Raw genomic sequence first — 18,994 nt, 5'->3', positions numbered from 1 at the left:
TGTGGAAATAGTATTTCAGATACAAGAGATGGCCAATGCAAAGACTTCGGTAGAAATGTGTTTGGTGTGTTCACTTGAGGAACAGTGAAAAGGTCAGTTTGATGGGAAGAGTGAGGGAAAGTAGTGGTTCCTGTTATAAATTGCAATGTTTTTCCCACTTTGGCATTTGCTTTTTGCAGTTTTCTTATTCAGTATTTTTAATATAATCAAGTGTGGCCATACTTTCTCTCATGGTTTCTGAGTTCAGTATCATATTTGGAATAGCATTTCACACTTCAAAGTTATTAAAAATACATTTAGGTTTTGGTATTTATTATGGTTGCATTGACCCATTTGGAGTTTATTTTGGTTTAACTTTTATTTTTTCCCAATGGTTATCCAGTTATCATGACAGTATTAATCAAATAATCTATTTTCCCCATGTTGGAAATTTTATCTTTAATATTTGATTCCTGCATTACCATATAATTCTGATATTTATTTATTTTGATGTTATGCTATTTGTAATATGCTTTAATGAAAGTTATATTTTGTTGAACTAATATGTGAGTATATCTTGTTACTTTGTTCTGCTTAATGACTTACATTCATTATTAATATTTTAACATATATTCATTATTAATATTTATTTATAATTTAAAATAATGCCTGTTATTAATAACACTTGATTTTTGACCCACTTGTAATTTATTGTGAACACTGATATTGGGACTTATTTGTGTCAGGTTCTTTTGAGCTTTGTCTTTTCCATTTCTATATAAATGAAAGTTTAATTTTGCTTTATTTTGCCTATTTAGAAATCATACATGTTCTCTTTTATTTTAGTAACATATATAGATTTTTAGAAATCAGCTATTTTTCTTTATTCCTCAAAATCAAGAGTAGTATCATATATTTTGACTTCCTCCAATGTGGGATGAATAATTTCTCTTTACTTCCTATTCAATCCTCCATTCTTTCCCAGTTTTTTGTATTATCAGTAGGGACTTTGATAATTATTAATTTTTTTACACCATAGGTCCTATCTTTTAAAATTTATTTTAGCGTTTGTATTGTTTTACAACAACATTAACAATATGTATTTGGTCTGGAAACTGCTATCCCTCTGATCTTATCTCCTTTAACTCCCTTTGTCCATGAGGCTCTAGCCGTTAGTCTTTTTTTTTTTTTTTACTTGAACACTCCAGGTGATTCCTTACTTCAGAGCCATTACATTTGCTGTTCCTGTCGCAGGATTTCTTCCCCAGATCTTTGCATGGCTGGCTCCTTTTCATCGTCAGCTGAGATGACAGTACTCACTCAGAAAGACCTTCCATCACTTCCTTGGCTAAAATATCTCCCACCCCACTCCCTCTCTTTCCCAGGTGCTCCTTTACTCCCTGTCTCCTTACCTGATTTTATTTCCTGTGTGGACTTCTCACTGTTTAACCCAATTTTATGTTATTATTGGTGTACTGGCTTTTTGTTTACTGATTTATTTCCCTTATCTTCCCACTAGAATGTATGCCTCATGAAGGCAGATACCTTGTCTGTCTTGCTCATCATTTTATCCCCAGTGTAAAATGAAAATTTATAGCTATGACTGACACATGTTAGGCTACTAATATTTGTAAAATAAATATTTGTTGGATGAATGAATAAGAGAGCCCTTATTTTTTTTCCTAAGAATGTCTTCCTATTCTTTGAAACTGTGGAGTTTCTGGGCCTCCAACCCCAATCAGTGTGCTCTGCCTTTTGGTGTTAATACTCAGCCATGCTGTCTGGAGAATGGTGGTCATTGCTTTCTCCTTTTTCAGGACAACTAGGGACTCAAAAAGGTCAATGTAGAGCAAAGGGGCAGCACTGCCTGGGGGTAAAGTGTCCCCAGTCCCAAGGGTTAGCACACTTTCTAACAGAGTGGACCAATTCATTTATTTTGAAAACAATTGGTTTTGATGTACTGTCTTGTTAATAACTAATGTCATATGGCTGCTTTAAGAAATAAACATTTTTTCCTCTGTCTTAAGACTTGTAAGAAATTGCATATACTATGAAATCAACTGTTTTCTGGTTGATGAGTTATGAAAAATTGCCCCATATTTCTTCAGTGTAATCAAATGGCTTTCTGGAGTAAAACTGGAGTAAGGCTGGATTTGTGGATGAGGTAAATTGAAGTAAGAGTTTGAGAATTCTAAGAGATGAAATTGGTGCCAAGAATCTGAGCTAGCTGGGAGTTCTTGCTGATCACAGTGAAGCCTTTAGCCTTTAAAATGGGATGCTAAGGCATTTAGACAATTGTGTTTTTGGGCACCTCTTCAAGCCTTTAATCTAGGCAGGTCAAGACAGATACTCACACAAATACTCCACACTCCTCCCACCACCAGCTGGCTGGTGTCTCACCTGGCCAACAACCTCTCATGATATTAGCAATAGGCAGAGTTTTGAAGGTGGCAGTGAAAGAGATGTGTACGTGTGTGCGTTTGGGGTGGGGTAGGAGAGTTGGGGAAGATGGGAGGCAAGATGGTTCTTTTAGAGGGAAACTGGGTCCTTTCAGTGTGTTATTTCCTCAAGGCCATCCTGTTGCTTCATCCCTCCCTCCTTCTATCAATTCATCCATTCAATAGATTCATCAACAACTTTTTGGAGCCCCTATTGTTCTAAGCACGGAGACACAGTAGTGAACACAATAAAGTTCATGTTCTTACAGAGTTTAAATTCTAGTAAGAAGACAACAAACAAACAAACAGACAGACAAATACCTGACATTTTATTTGATGATAGAAGTCTTGAAGAAAAATAAAGTGTGGTAAAGAAAATGAGAGTGAAGATGGTGGTGGGACTTCTTTATAGAGTGTGGTCAGGAAAATTCTTTCTGGGACTGTGAAACACAGTGTTTCCTTGGGAACAGGGAAAGAATTCTCTGCCCTCTATCAACACTCATCCTCCAATCTTTGCTCACTCCCTCATTTGCCCAAATTCCTCAGGGGCCTGAAGCAGAAGAGCTCATCACATGACTTCATTCTGATCAAGAAGATGTAAGAGGAAGCCTATTGTTGACATTTCTGGAAAAATTTGGCTTCTCTGATAAAAGAGGTCATGTACAGGTGGCATTTCTCCTTGCTCCTCCTTTCCTTCCTTGCTTTAATGAAGACATGGTGGTTAAAGGGTGTCATTAATCATCTTGCAATCATGAGGCAACAGGCATGAACGTGATGGATGGGGGTTGGGCAGAATCATTGGAGCCTGGGTCTCTGGTACCGTTGTTAAACAGGCGAATCAGCTCCTGCAACCACTGTCTTCAGGCTTGTTTTATAGGTGATTTTGAGTCTCTTTACTTTCATCTGATTCAAGTCCTACAAGATATAGCACATTCCTTTCACAGATTTTGTTTACACTTGGTCTGAGAAAAGTCTGTCTTCTTAAAAATGATCCCAAAGAAGGGAGGGGAAAGGATTCTCATGATTGAGAAAATGAAAATACAGATCTGAGTTCGCAAAATTAGTCCCAAAATTCAAGAAGTGACACTTGCATCCAGTGCCATATCTTTACTACTTTAGTCATGTTTTTCCCACTCGTAATATGTGCTTGATTGTTGCCTATGTTTTTTTTTTACTTTCCCAGCAAGTATTTATTATTTGTTAAGCTATGATTCAGGATCTGAGGGTAGGATGTACCCAGGTCCTCCTTCACCTCCCTGGGAGACGGGTGGAGGACAGAGGAGACAGGGTAGAGCCAGTCCAGATCTTTTCAGGAAATGTGCCTTCTGCTCGGGCCTCCTGCCACCCAGGGAATGGGACAAGAGGGCCTTGTACACATATTGGTACCACTTGCACATAGAGACATTGCTGCCTTCAGCAGTCATTGCCTTTTCACAGGGGTGGAAGGTAGAGTAGCCTGCCAACAGTTCCTGGCCTGGTTCTGCTTGGGGAAGTGGCTGTCCAAAGGGGGCAGTCTGGTAGTTCTTGACTGGGGTCTTGATATCTTCTGCCATGTTGCTGACTCCTAGAGATGCCTGTGAAGCAGCTCACTACTCAATGTGTCTGTGATTGTCTTTGATTAGACAGTCTGTGCTCTTGAGATTGTGCCTGTCTTGCTGAGTGCTATCCTCATGTGGTACTAAATAAAGAGTGTGTACCCAGTGAATAGTTGCTGACCTAAATCAAAAGTGTCCAGAATCATTAAAGTCAAACATTGACTTTTTTCTGCTTTTCTTGACCTTTGCTGAGGTCAAGAACTTGCTATAAGTTTAAAGAAAATTTTGCAACTGAGGATATGTTTATTGATTTGGAGGTGAGGGAAAGAGAGAGAAGAGAGAGAGAAACATTGATCGGTTGCCTTTCATTCAAGTTCCGACTGGGGATTGAACCTGCACCCTGGGTATGTGCTCCGACTAGGGCTCAAACCCCAAACCTTTTGGTGTACAGGAGGAAACTCCAGCCAGCTGAACCACCCAGCCAGTGTACGGACTTGTTATCATTTTAATGAATGAAAAAATTTCTCAGCCACAGCTTCTGAGACAAAATTTCATCTTGTATAAGCTGGAACATCAGAAACTCTGATTTCTCTACCAGTCATGACTATTTGAGGACATTCCTTTGACTGCGAGTGAGTGAATAACAGCAGAAAATTTTGCAGATAATTCTGGGTCACAAGATCGAGTACCTACAAGTTGTTATGCAGGCTGTGCTGGAATGTCCTGCTTATTTAAAAGAATTATGTGCTTATTCATTCATTTGTCCAGCCCTGTAGACAAATACCTTTTCCCCAAGCCACAAAATTAAAAGCAGATTTACTTAGGGAGGAGGATGCAAACTGGAACACAGGCAACATTTTGTTGGGGAAGAAGGTGGGCGGGAGACCTGTTTTATTGTGAAAACATTTTGTTTTTATATCGAGGTGTTATTAATAGCAGTGTTTGGTTACAAAAAAGTTAAACACCTAGAGCAAATGGAATGCTGGTCTAAGTATAAGAGAAAGTCACAAAAATAGCTGTTTTATTTTTTTCAATAAATTACTTTTGTTAAGAAAACAACATAGTGTAAATGCTGTAATTTATGTTTTGTCATATGGCTTCAATTCCGTATCATATTAAAGTGATTATGTTAGTCTTCATTATGCTATTTATTGAATACTGGGATGTAGAGATAATTAGGTGTATGTTAATAGTTTTTTTAAATCAATAACTTGAAGGAAACAGTTCTCTAGTGTAAGCTATAATTTATTTTAACTGATCGTATAAATTTTATCTACTCATATCTTAGATTGGTTTTTAGATGTGAGCAGAGTTTTGAGGAAGTGAGAGTATATTTAACATTTGGGTAATTTGATTATGATAACAGTTTTCTATAATTTAGTCACAAGAAGTCAGTGTGTCTTTTCATAATCTTATTTTAACCAAGCTATCCACAAAGAAAAAAAACACATTTATAATAATTTGGTAACTAAAAAACCACTGAATTACTAAGAAAAGGCTTAGAGTGTAAAATTGAAGAAGGCTGACTTGACTGGAAACTACTATAAACTGTTTGCATGCTCTGCATGTTTGTTTTCCAAACATTTCAAATTAGCACATTAAAAAATTGAGAATCTGTTCTGAGACACTATAAATTGTGGAGGCAGATCAGGAATAGCCTCCCCAATATCCGCTTTCCTCCTCCCCCCGCCCCTGTCCCCAATCTGCCTCTGCTTTCTATTTTTAGTTTTCTACACCTAGGTAAGGAAAAATAAACATTTGCAGCAGAACAATGGCTATAGTATTTATTATCTTGGAAAAAAAAAAAGATGTGATCATGGAAAAGAGAAAATGTCTATAAAATTCCCAAGGATTGGTCTTTATATAAATGTTCCTTAGCTTTGGGCTCCTCATCTGAGTACAAAAGGATAATGTCTAAAACTATGAAAGATCAGCAAACAGAGTATGTCAGTTTTATTAGGTATTTTATGCTGTAGCTATTCAGAGAGTCAAGGTAATAGTTTGTCCTTGACTTATACTTAATGAAGGATAATTTAAAATCAATACCTTTATGCAGCCTATGGTTACCTGGGATATACTCTCAGCATATGCACAAAATACAAGCACTGTGTGTATGTATGTGTGTAGCAGGGAGGGGTGGAAGGAGGTTGGGGTCTGAATAGTTCCAATATCAATTTTACAGCATCTCTTTATGACTATAATTTCTTTTATGGGGTTTAGCAACTCCCAGTTGTATCAGCATAAATTTAATTTGTATCAGAACTGCAGAATCAGAAGGGAGAACAAAATCCCTGTGGATCATAAAAATTGGATATGAGGGGGTTATAATACGCCTTATGAAATACAATGTAAAATAATCCCTCTTTGTATTTTGAGAAAAATTGTGGTATTTTAGGCAGTGACCTGAAGGCACTGTCATTTTTTTTCTAAATATTTCCTTGTCATGTGAACTGACTGAGGACTGTGGTTTTTTCCCCCTGGAATTAAAAAAAAAAAACCTTTTTAAATTACAATTTTAATTTTGAGTAATGGTAGATTCACATGCGGTTGTAAGAAATAATGCAGAGAGCTCTTTTGTACCCTATGCCCATTTTCTCCCTCTGGTAACATCTTGTAAAACTCTAGCACACAATCATAACCAAGATATTGACATAGATGGAGTCATGATACAAAAGTTCCTGTCATCACCAGGATCCCTCATGCTGCCTTTTATAGCCACATTCACTGCCCTCCCGCCCTTACCTCCTCTTTGACTTCTGGTAACTACTAATCTGCACCCAATCTCTATAATTTTATCATTTCAAGAAGATTGTTCCGTGGAATCAGTATACACATTTTTCAGCTTCATTCTCCACTGGTCCCCAAATATTATTATCTGGAGGTTTATCCAAGTTGCAGCAAGTATCGAAAGTCCATATGTTTTTTACAGAGCAGTATTACATGATATAGATATACCACAGTTTGTTAAACCATTTATTCAGTGACAGATATCTGGGTTGATTCCAGTTTTTGGCTATTATGAATAAAGCTGCTATAAACATTCATGTATAGGTTTTTGTGTAAGCACGAGTCTTTATTTCTCTGGGATAAATGCCTAGGAATGCAATTGCTGGGTTGTGTAGTAATTGCATGTTTAGCTTTTTAAGAAACTGTCAATCTGCCTCCAGAGTGACTGTACCATTCTGCATTCCCACCAGCCACTAAAGGTTGATCCAGTTTATTGAATCCTTGCTAACATTTAGTATCACTATTTTTTTTTATTGGAGCCCTTTTGAAATGTGTGTATAATACCTCATTGTGATGTTAGTGTTGTGATTCCCCAATTGTTAATCATGTTGAATTTTTTTTCCATCTGCTTATAGCCATCAGTAAAGTGTCTCCTCATATCTTTAGACAGTGTTCTAATGGGATTGTTTATTTTTTTTTTTACTCGTTAGTTTTGAGAGCTGTTTTTATATTTTCAATGCTAGTCTTTTGTTGTATATGTGGTCTGCAAAGAATGGTTTGTAGCTTTCTTTTTATGTACAGTGTGTATATCAGAGTAATACTAGAATTAACATTAATTCTACACTCAGGAAGAGATTGTGTAGAATTAGTGTTATTTCTTCTTTTAATGTTTGATAAAATTTTCTAGTGGTAACATCTGTTCTAGAAATTCCTTTTTTTGACGGTTTTAAAATTATGAATTAGATTTCCTTAATAGTTACAGGATAATTATATCCATTTTGATGCATTTCATACTGGATGAGTTATGGTAGTTTTGCAGGGAAGATGGGCTCATCTCATCTAAGTTTCCAAATTTAGAAACTTGTGTGTAGAGATCTGTTTGTAGTAATTCCTATTATACTTTTGATGTCTGCAGTGTCTGTACTGATATTTCCAATTTCATTCTTGATATTGGTAATTTGTGTGTCTTCTCTCTTTTTTCTCTCTCTTTTTTTTGGTCAGTCTTGCTGGAGGTTTGTCAATTTTATACAGCTTTTCAAAGAATCAGCTCTTTTATTGATTTTCTCACTCCAATGCATATAATCTCCATGTATTTTGTGAAATTAGACAAAATAACCTAAAGAGAGTGTTTATCCATCATTCATGGTATTATGGGATAAAGATGTGGAAAGTAAAAACCCATTGGCAATTTATCCAAGTAGAACTTCATAAAGTAGTAAGGAATCACTCTAGCTATCTCCAGAAATTGGGAGATAATTTCAAGACATATGTGGCAACAAAAGGATCAAGGATCTCATAGGATTTCTTGAAAGAATATAAAACTTGACATTTTGAGCACCTCATGTACACCAGGCTCTGTGCCAGTTTATACCCATCAATTCCCTTAACTCTCCTAAAACAAAAGAACACAAAGTTGAGACAGTATCATTAGCCTCATTTCCTGAGGCTGGAGATGTTGTAACTTGACCACAGTCATGAAGCAGTACATGGCGGAGGCAGTATGGTGTTTGTGCTTCCAAAGCCTGCTCTTTTCCACGGCCCCTCTTCCATTGACTATAGTCACCAACAAGTCACCAACAACAATTGCCACCAAGTCTAGTGAATTCTCCTGCCTCTGATATTTATGATAATCACAACCATTTAGCCAAATGTAAGTGAATTGTATATATACACACGAGAGCTTTTATATATTTTTATAAGAATTACTAACTTTAAAGGATAATCAAAACTCTTATTTTCTTTTTGAGCTTATTATCATATCCTATTACAACGACATCATCACAGGTTATTATGTATGACAATATGTAGTAATAATTTTATTACATTTTACTTTTATTTGGAGTAACTCATATTATTTAAGTAAAAGAGGATATCCATTTAACAACTCTGTGCAATATATCCTGTAGATGGAAAATGACATTTTAATTTTGATTGGTATGATTTGAGATTCCTGCTGAGAAGGTTGTATAAGGTCACAGAACTACTCAGAGCTAGAAAAACAGCATAGGAAACTTCATTTCTAGCCCAATGATCCACCTGGTTAAGAGAGGACTGGCTCATGCGATTCATAAAGCATGACATTCGTCACAATAAATCTAGATAAGGAAGAAAGGGATGAAAGATAGATGTTAGGAAAAACAGTGATTTCTGTAACAAATGCCAACTAATCTTTCTTTTCAACTAAGCTTATAACATCATCTATTCATTTCTTAGAATGTAGATTTTAGAAAACATCTATAACTATACTTAATTATCTGTTGCCCTTCTTGAGATATGGAAGTTGTATTTAGAGCTCATTTGGTAAAGGCCCAAGGACATCTCCTAAGATTAGATGTCAAAGAATTAACAATTACTATTAATTATACAAGTCTCCGTGCTAATGAGTAATCTCTGTGATATAAGGTGTTGCTTTAAATTTTATTAATTTGGGTGTTCAACACTGGTATTTTATTTTTTAATTTTTATTTATTTTTTTAAATTTTGAAACCATTTATTTTTTGTGTGACATGGTTATTAACAAGTCTATATATGTTTAGGATTCCAATTAAAAGAAGTGTTTTCATGAAAGCTTTCAGGGCTCAGTTGTATGTCATATAGCGGGGAGTAGCACTGAATTTGGCATAGGACTTAATGACCTTATTTACAGCTTCCAAGAAATCTTTCTCAGTAGCAATTTTTCGCCGTGCTCTGATGGCAAACATACCAGCTTCTGTGCAGACACTGCTAATCTCAGCACCAGTGCTATTTGGACACAGTCATGCTAACAATTCAAATCTGATATCTCTTTCAACGCTCATTGAACGTGCATGAATCTTAAAAATGTGAGTCCGACCCTTTAGGTCAGGTAAGCTAAATTCAATCTTTCTATCCAGTTTCCCCGGCCTCATTAGTGCTGGGTCCAAAGTGTCAGGTCTGTTAGTGGCCATCAGCACTTTAATGTTGCCTCGAGGAGCAAACCCATCCTGCTGATTGATTAATTCCAACATTGTCCTCTGTACTTCATTGTTACCTCCAGCACCATCATCAAAACGAGCCCCTCCAATAGCATCGATTTCATCAAAGAAAATAAGGCAGGCTTTTTTAGTTCTGGCCATTTCAAAGAGCTCTCCAACCATTCGCGCCCCCTCACCAACATATTTCTGTACAAGTTCAGATCCAATAACTCGAATGAAGCAAGCATCAGTCCTGTTAGCAACTGCCCGAGCACAGAGTGTCTTGCCTGTACCTGGTGGACCAAAGAGCAGCACACCCTTGGGAGGTTCAATGCCAAGGTTAACAAATCTCTCTGGATGAAGTAGAGGCGTTTCAACTACTTCTTGAAGTTTCTCAATCTGTTCCTTACAGCCACCCACGTCACTGTATGTGACATCAGGTTTTTCCTCTACCTGCATCATGGTAACTGTTGGGTGAATCTTAGGAGGCAGTGGAATGTGAATTTGATACTTACTTCTGTCCACACCAACCCTCATCCCTTCTTCAGTGTCAGTAGGTGCTACCTGATCACTGAGGTCCACCACAAACTTGGCAAGCTGCTTCACGTTGATCATGTGCTTTGGGTCCTTCGAATCAGAATTGATTATCTTTGTACATCTCGCAACCTGCAAAGGCTGTTCACTCTGGAGTGTTTGCTTGTCTGCAGCCAAATCCCAGAGTGCTGGTGGGGCCGAGCCAGTGTCAGACTCTTTAATACCAGTGAGCTCATTAATTTTCTTGAGAAGTTGTTGAATGTCATCCTCAACCTGCTTGATCTGCCTAGAGTAAGTGCTCTGACCGTAAGTTTTCAGTAAGGCAGTGTCACCCTCATCCAGAGCTCGGATAGGTTTGTCGTCTTTCTCATCTTTGGTTTTCCGCTGATCCACACCGAGGTAATCCGGCATTTTAGAAGATCCAACCGCCTCGGCCCCGCAGTTATTGTACAGCCCAACACTGGTATTTTAACTCGGAAACTATCTTTACTTTTTCAGAATTTTTGTAATGGTTTGTAGGGATTATAATATCCTCTAAATTTTTCTGTTCTTACTCCATTGACTTAAGCCAGCAAGTGACTTTCCAATTAATACCCTTCCTTTTAATTTGCCCTTATTTCAAGTCTCTAAAAACGATCTTGAAAAATCACTCTTTTTACTTTTTCTCTTTGCCTTTATTATTAGGTTATAATAAAAACTGACTTTATTCTTACTTATTTTGTTTGCTTACTTTACCTGTGTAACTACGTAAAATATTTTGTTTTAGAGTTTTTAATTGCCAAATATTTATTGAGTACTTGCATATTTAATAATGCTTGATGAGAATTTTAGCACAGTATCCAGCACCTCATAAAGCCTCAGTAAAACTATCTTATTATTATTAAAATAGTTAGTAGCATGAGCAATAAAATAGAACTATACATCAAAGACCCTGTCCTCACGAACAGATCTTGAAATTCCGTGATGGAGGAGATGTGGCATTTCAGAAGGAACTAATGCACAAACCAAGGCTACCTCCTGATACATCTATTTCTGATGCCCTGGTGTACTTTCCTTTCACCTGCTATCCCCTTCCTTAGTATCTTACTTGAAACTGAAAACAATAGGAAGAATGCCTGTTCCAGTGTTGGCACACACCATAATTCCTGGTGCATGGGAGAATTCTAAGTCACGAACATGAACATTGACCAAGAAAACTTTGAAGATCTTTTGGCCAGTCAATATCATTCCTTGGAAGCACCCCAACTCTTTCTTGCCAAATAAGCCTTTCCTATCATCTTTATTCTAACTTCCTAAAGCCTTAGACCTAAAGGTCTTCCTCACTTTCTTCAAATATCCCCTAGTTGAAAATTTCCAATTCTAGACAGTGTTGATCTTATTCCTTTCAAAATTGCTTGAGGATGAGAGTTCTCATAGTCACTGGACACCTACTTTTCAGGGGAATGTCCTAGGATTGTTTAGACATAGAAAATAGCACAAGTATTATTCTTCAGATTGAAAATGTAAGTTAAAGCCTTCTTTTTACTGTAAGTAGTTTCTTTGTGTGTGTGGGTTTTTTGGGGGGCTTTTTTCTTTACTTCTTTTTCTTGAAGCTTTGAATGGAATGAATCATGAAGGAGAAACAGAATTTTTTTTTATTAAAAAATCAGGATTGCTTTAATGCTTTTTGCAGTAGTGTATTTTCTTGATTATTTAAAGCCACTAGGGACAACACCTAGGTAGTCTTGTGTCTACTGTTCCTTTCTTGAGTTCTCAGACTTGTGACAGCTACGTAAACAAAGTTGCCTGTTTCTCTCTGAGCCAGAGTGAGCATACTGAGCATGCCACACACCCTTCCTTTCTTTCTTTCTTCCTTCCTTCCTTCCTTCCTTCCTTCCTTCCTTCCTTCCTTCCTTCCTTCCTTCCTTCCTTCCTTTCTTCTTCTTCTTCTTCTTCTTCTTCTTCTTCTTCTTCTTCTTCTTCTTCTTCTTTTTAACACTATGGGTATTTTGAATAACTTTCTAATTTTTTTAAGCAGACATCTCCTGTATTTTCTTAGCTCCTCTGGCATTTCTTTATACAGGCTCATCTGATAAGAAAATGCAACTATTTTGTTTACCCTTTCTCTATACTGGGCCATCTAGGGCCATCTACAGAGGGTTCTAACTCATCCTTGGGGGTCTCTGAGATATGTAGACTGTTGTTCCTCAAGACTTTGTAGTTACTGTTTATGAATTTTTAGGTGGAACTGGTCTTGTTAGGAGGAGGCTTTTGGTTTCACGTTCGTTTTCTTGAAAGCAGTTCTCTTTTCTGAAACTCTTTTTTTATTTTGTAAACTTGATGCTGTTTCAGCTAAAAAACTGGCAAGACTATTAAAAGTCAAGTTGAGGAGAGCTGTTTAAGAAGTTGTAAAGTAATTGCAAACAACATTGGATAATAATTGTGATTTTTCAATTGTTCTGTATCAGTTGAATTTTTGGTGCTCCTTTCTCTCTGTAAGTGGTGGTTATATTGTTCTCAAATAAAACTTTTGTTGAGAAAAAAAGAAAATATTGGAGAGCTGGTCAAATTTCTAGTACATTTCAGGAAGAAGACCCTGGAGTCTTTCTAGAGTTCTCAGGCCATTTGGATATCACACACTGAGGATAACACTAGGTACAATTCAAATTTCATGGTACTTAAGTAGCCCAATCTATGCTTCCAAATATTCCCTAGGACAGAAGTAGATGGGACTGAGATTTTTGACTTAGATTCATTCCAAACCTCATTGCCTGGAACTTTGAAAGGAAATGGTTTTACCTTGAGGAAATGGTGTGCTTTGAGCATGAGGAAACAGCCCTTTAGTAGTGCACAGGGTTACTCTTAAGATTTCCTTAGAATCTTCTATGCCACAAAATCCCAACAATATTTACTCAACATTCACTAAGTAACCAATACTGTACTACACATTTGGTTAAAATAGGCACCATAAGGTTCTTGATCATGGGTGGCTTATAGTTCCAAAGGAGTGGGTTTTAAACTGTTTTCACTGCACATGTGGTTCTAAAGGGGAAACCCAGGGTCACCAAAAGGGTTGCCACAATTTTAGAATTGTACCTGATACATCATAAATGCTCACTAGATGCAGCTTTGTGGGCTTATAGTTCAACTAAAGAACTTCTCTTTTTTTGCTTTATGTACATGATAGGTATGTTTACATCTGTCTATATATATGAGGTCTGTCCAGAAAGTACCCAGGCATGTATTATGAAAAATAGAGACATTTATTGAAGAAGATACAAGATACAAGAAACTTTGTACATAAGATAATGACGCCTCAGTCTCTTTCAAAGTAAGCCCTTTAGACCTCACACAGTTCTCCCAGCATCATTAGCAGCTGCAGCACAAATGTTCTGTCTTCTCTGGTAGCAGAAGCTGTGGAATGAATTTTGCCACACGTTTCATGCCAAGACCCTGCATCAAAATCTTGGACACAGTAGTTTTTGGAATCCCTGGATCAGCTTTTAATTCTTGCACTGTCAGTTGTCAATCTTTGTTGATTTCAGCCTGTTCATGTTTAACATTCTCAGGTGTTCTGCTTGTTGCAGGCCTTCCAGAACATGGATCACTTTCAATAGACTCTCTACCATTTTGAAGCGTTTGTGCCACACTTTAATTTTGTGCTGCATTCATTGCACTGTCCTTGAAAATTTTCTACTTGCCCAGTCATTTCCAAATGCTCACTCAATAGCATCTACCACCCCACGACTAGTACAGTGAAGTCATCATTGTTCACACATGCACATTCCAGTCCATTCTGCTTGGCTGCCAGGTTACATCGATGTCACGCAAACCGTTCTCGTTATATTAACAATGGCTGGAATTTTTCTGGACAGACCTTGTATATCTGTATATATATCTATATCTATATTTATATCTTCCAAGTAAGATTATATTTGGTAAAAGAAGAGTCTGCTGCTAAATAAAGTTTGAAAAACTAATGGTCTCAGGTATCTTGTTTCAGTCATACTTAATATTCATATATTCATTCCATGAAGACTTTACTCAATTTTGTAATATTATAAAGTCCTACTTTTGATTAAATGACTATCTATAGAATATCAAAACACTTTAACAAATATGTATTCTTTACTGGGTTTTGGAATTGAAAGTTTCCCAATTATAGATAATAGGAGAAAAAGAGTGATATTCACCAACACTGTAAGACTGTGTTTGTTGAGCTTGTAGCAACCTTTATAGATGTTAAAAAGTCTAACATTTATTGCATGCCTGGTATTAATATAAATGATTTTAGATATTTTATGTCATTTAATCTTCACAAACACATTATGAAGTAGGTCCTATTATTATTCTATTTACAGGTGAGATAATACTTAAGACTGAAAATATTAATTAACATGACCAAAATCATATATGAGGGAGGGCCCCCAAAAAGTAGAATTATCTTCTGGAGGGTGGGATGCTTGTAATACAAACTTCCCCTGCTAAGACAGTGTCCTAGGAACCCATCTGTGTCAGTGCACCAGCTGGCATTGTTGTGAGAAGCTATGTTCAGCTTCAGTGAATTTTTTTTGAAGACTCTTTCAACACATCTGCTCATTTCATGATGGGTCATTTACGAGTGCACCTGCCCCCACTGTGCTGAGTGTTCAGCAGTTTTTGACCCCAAACCACATGACTCCCATGCCTCACTCTCCCTATTTACCGGGTCTTGCCCTGAGTAACTTTTTTTTGTTTCCCCAATGAAAAAACTCCTCAAAAGGGAACAGTTTGCCAATGTGGAAGAAGTGAAACAAAAAAAATGACAAGCATTAAAAGGCATCAAAATCAATGAGTTCAAGAACTGTTTTGAGCAGTGGAAAAACTGTCATGATAGGTGTATTGCATCAAATGGAGAGTACTTTGAAAGTGATTGAAGTTTTAATATGTAAGAACAAATACACATTTTTTTATAAATAAATTCCATTTTTTGCGTCCCCCCTCATAGTAAGAAAGTGGCAGAGATGATACACAAACACAGGCATCTGATGACAGAGCCATTAAGTGCAACTGTCCCAAGTTTATAAATCAGGAAATTGATGTACAAAATATTAGAAGTTTTGTTTTAGTTGTATAATAGATCATACAACTATTAACTGTCAGGCTGGAATTTAAAATAAAGTTGCTTGACCTCAAAACCTAGTGGTTAAAAACTACCATGCTTGTTGGAAATAGTTCAAACTTTTTAAAAGATAAATTAGTTGTTTTTGACAATTATGCAAAATGAATACTTTTTTCAAAAAGCTTATGCATATAAGCTTATGCATATATAAAACAATTTTTTTTTAGAGGACAAATATTTATTGTCATCAGAATTTTTCTTCTTTTTCTTTTTTTATTTTATTTTTTTAAATTTTATTTTAATTTATTTTTTCAAATACATTTGTCTCTGCCTCCCTATAAAACAATCTTAAAGAGCTTGAGTAGACTGATCAGGCATCATTTGTTCAACATTAATATATAATAAGAAAGATATCAGTCTAGAAGACATTTAATATTTTTTGTTAGACATACGTTCCCTAAGAATTTAATATTTTTATATTATAAAAGATATTTTAAAGAATTCCAGTTTCTGATTATGGATTGATACTCTATAGAAATACAACAGATTCTTTGTATATTGATCATATATCTTTGAAATCTTGATAAACTTACATAATAGTTCTATAATGTTCTTTGTAGATTACATATATTATTTGTTTCTTTAGGGCGAGATTTGTTAAGTTGTGTTTTTAAAGAAATTGTCAATTTTATCTACATTATCAAATTTATGGGCATAAATTTACTCTGTATTAATTATATGTTGCTATATGTTGAACAAACACAAAAAAAGTCTGGAGGCTTTGGCTAGAAATAAATGGTAATGATTTAATGGTCTTAGAGTTTGCAAACTGGAAACAAAGCTAGGCAAACACCCAGAAGTGTGTTGAAGAAAATATAAGGGAGCTCTTAAGGTAAGAAGTATGTTCTTAGCTCTAGGGTTGTTCCAGGACAGTAGCCAATCAGATGCTAGGTGTTCTGGTTGATGGATACCAGGTGTTTTAGAGAATGGTGCCAGGGGGTCTGGTGATGTCAGGTGGTCTGGATACCTGAGTCCTTCAGGAGGTAATCAGAGGGTTATCTGGAGATCTGCTGTATATGTAGTTATTGACACACAGTGAACTGATGTATCTCCTGGCAGTGATGCAGGACTGGAAAGTTCAAAGTTTAAATTTCCAGACTAGTTAAAACAAAAATAGAATCATTTCCTCATTCCCCAACCTGCTTGATTTTAGTAATTTAGCAGCTTGACTATAGCTAATCTATTTTATTTCTTCACTCTATTCTTCATATGTAATGGATTACCACCAACCTAATGACTTAAAACACAGTTTCTGAAGATTGAGTCTGGGTCCTCACTGGGTCCTGTGCTTAGGGTTTTACAAGACTGCAATCAAGTTGTGTTCTCATCAAACTGGCATCAAACTGGATTCTCATCAGAGGTTTGGCCAGGGAAGGATTTGCTTCCAAGTTTTATCAGGTTGTTGGCAGGAATCATTTCCTTATTATTAAAAGATTCATGGAAGGCTTTTTTTTTTCCCCTTGAAAGCCAGCAATAGATTTAGAGAGACTTTAGTAAGATACTTACCATACTTTATGTAATCATACCTACTTAATCATGTACATCTCATTGCCCTTGCCACTGGTTAGAAACAAGTCTTAAGTCCCGTTTGTGCTCAAGGGGTGGGGGATTATTCTAAGATGTGAACTCCAAGATGTGGGGATCATGGGGGATGCCAAAGTCACCCACCACAGTAAGATTTTCCTATTAAGGTTTTGCTATCTGTAGAATCAATGGTAATGCCACCTCTCTCATTCCAAATATTGCTAATGTGTGTGTTCTCTCTTTTTTTCCTAATCAATCTGCCTAGAGTTTTATCAATTTTATTGATCTTATCAATGAACCAGATTTTTTGTGTCATCAGTTTTCTTTATTGTTTCCCCTCCTTCCCTCCCTCCCTCCCTCCCTCCCTTCCTAACTTCCTTTCTTCCTTCTTCTTTCTCTTTCTTTCTCTCTTTATTTCTTTTTTTTCTTTCTTTCTCTCTCTTTCTCTCTCTCTTTCTTTCTTGCTTCTTTCAAGTCTGAGATAATACACTTTGTGCTCATCCCTGAGTATGGAGCCTCTGTAACTAGAAAAATGCAGTAACAACAATGGAAGAATACTTTATCAATAAAATAATAATGATCTAGTTAATAATCTAACTGTAAGTTCTCACCACATTAAATGGTAAATAAACATATTAACATTAAATATGAATAGTTAGGACAAGTAGTTAAGTAGGTTAGTATCAACAAAATTTAATCTTAGCAACAGTCTGGAAGTCTGTCCCACACTGGAAAGATGTGCTGACATCTTGGTGGAATTTAAGAGGCACTGCTTCTATCCCAGCTCTAAGTCCTATCTTAGTTCTTATGAACCAGTTTAGTAGAGAATGGAATTAGTCAGTTTCCGGTTCAGAGGCTTTGAATATTATTAGTTCTCCAAGGCAAGATGGGTTCTGGGTGAACAGGGCTGCTTTGTGTGAACTCAGACACTAAGTAAATTTTGCAGAAGGATTTGAATGATCATCTCAGCTGGTGGCATCATTGTGTCCACTTTCTTTTTGGAAGTAATTGACCAATCTGTTGGGCTATTTTCTGGTGTAAGTGATTTTTGCCAGTGAGGTGTGTAAGCCCTGTTCTGTAATGTCTGAGTTGGGTGGGTAAGCAGACAATTCTTGTCGGCCTCCTTCTCAGAGCATCTCTGGTGAAGCTCTTCCTTGTTCTCCTAGATCTTGACCCAATCTCTTAGAAGCAGTTGATGAAAGGAATCTGATTGTACTTGGGGTTTCTTAACAATGATCATTTTTCTTTTTTGTATTGTTTTGTAGCTGCCTCAAATCTCCAGAAAGATCAGATTGGCTTATTTTTTGTTCAACCAACAGCCAGAAGAAGAGATGCATAGGGTGAGGTTTTGAACAAAGAGCTTCTGTTGTCTGGGGAGCCTGTGGCCCCAGCATGTAGTATGGAAAAGCAATCTGATTCCTCAATCTGGAAGCTCCTTTGTTTTCTATTTAATCAATTTATACTTTGATCTTTATTATTTTATTTTTTTATGCTTACTTTGTATTTCATTTGATCATTCATTTTCTATTTTTCTTTTCAATTAGCAATAATCACACCTCAGATAAACTTCATTGGATACAATACTGCCACTGCACAAAGCTCATTTTCTAGTTTCTTAAGGTAAAATCTGAGGTCATTGTCTTGAGACCTTTATTCTTTTTTAATTTAGGCATTTAGTACCATAAGTTTCCCCCTTAATCCATCTTCTGTGTCCTCTCACAGATTCTGATATATAGTAGGCATCTTCCTGACCTTTCTTTTCTCAAGAATAGCCTGTAACATGAAGCTTAATAGTGCATGCACCTGACCTCAGCACAGCCCTCCCAAGTACTTCATGGCTGCCAGGCCCATAAAGGCAAACTTTTATCTAAGGTAATAGCCTAGGGTAATTTTTCAGAGACTTCCTTGACCATCTCTCTCTCCCTCTCTTTCTCTCACTCTCTCTCTCAATAAACACACACATAT

General features: G+C 36.5%; 2 pseudogenes; both read right to left on the bottom strand.

Annotated features, from left to right (window-relative positions):
* Positions 1 to 9,404: 9,404 nt before the first annotated feature.
* On the bottom strand, positions 9,405 to 10,815 carry LOC129067104 (26S proteasome regulatory subunit 7-like; annotated as a pseudogene).
* A 7,733-nt stretch (positions 10,816 to 18,548) lies between these two features.
* Positions 18,549 to 18,630, bottom strand: LOC129067959 (uncharacterized; annotated as a pseudogene).
* Between the last annotated feature and the right edge of the window lie 364 nt (positions 18,631 to 18,994).

This window comes from Pteronotus mesoamericanus, unplaced genomic scaffold (assembly GCF_021234165.1).
Source record: "Pteronotus mesoamericanus isolate MK-2021 breed Mesoamerican mustached bat unplaced genomic scaffold, CSHL_Meso_final contig_20, whole genome shotgun sequence".
Classification (NCBI taxonomy): domain Eukaryota; kingdom Metazoa; phylum Chordata; class Mammalia; order Chiroptera; family Mormoopidae; genus Pteronotus; species Pteronotus mesoamericanus.
This window is presented reverse-complemented; position numbering and strand designations above follow the sequence as displayed.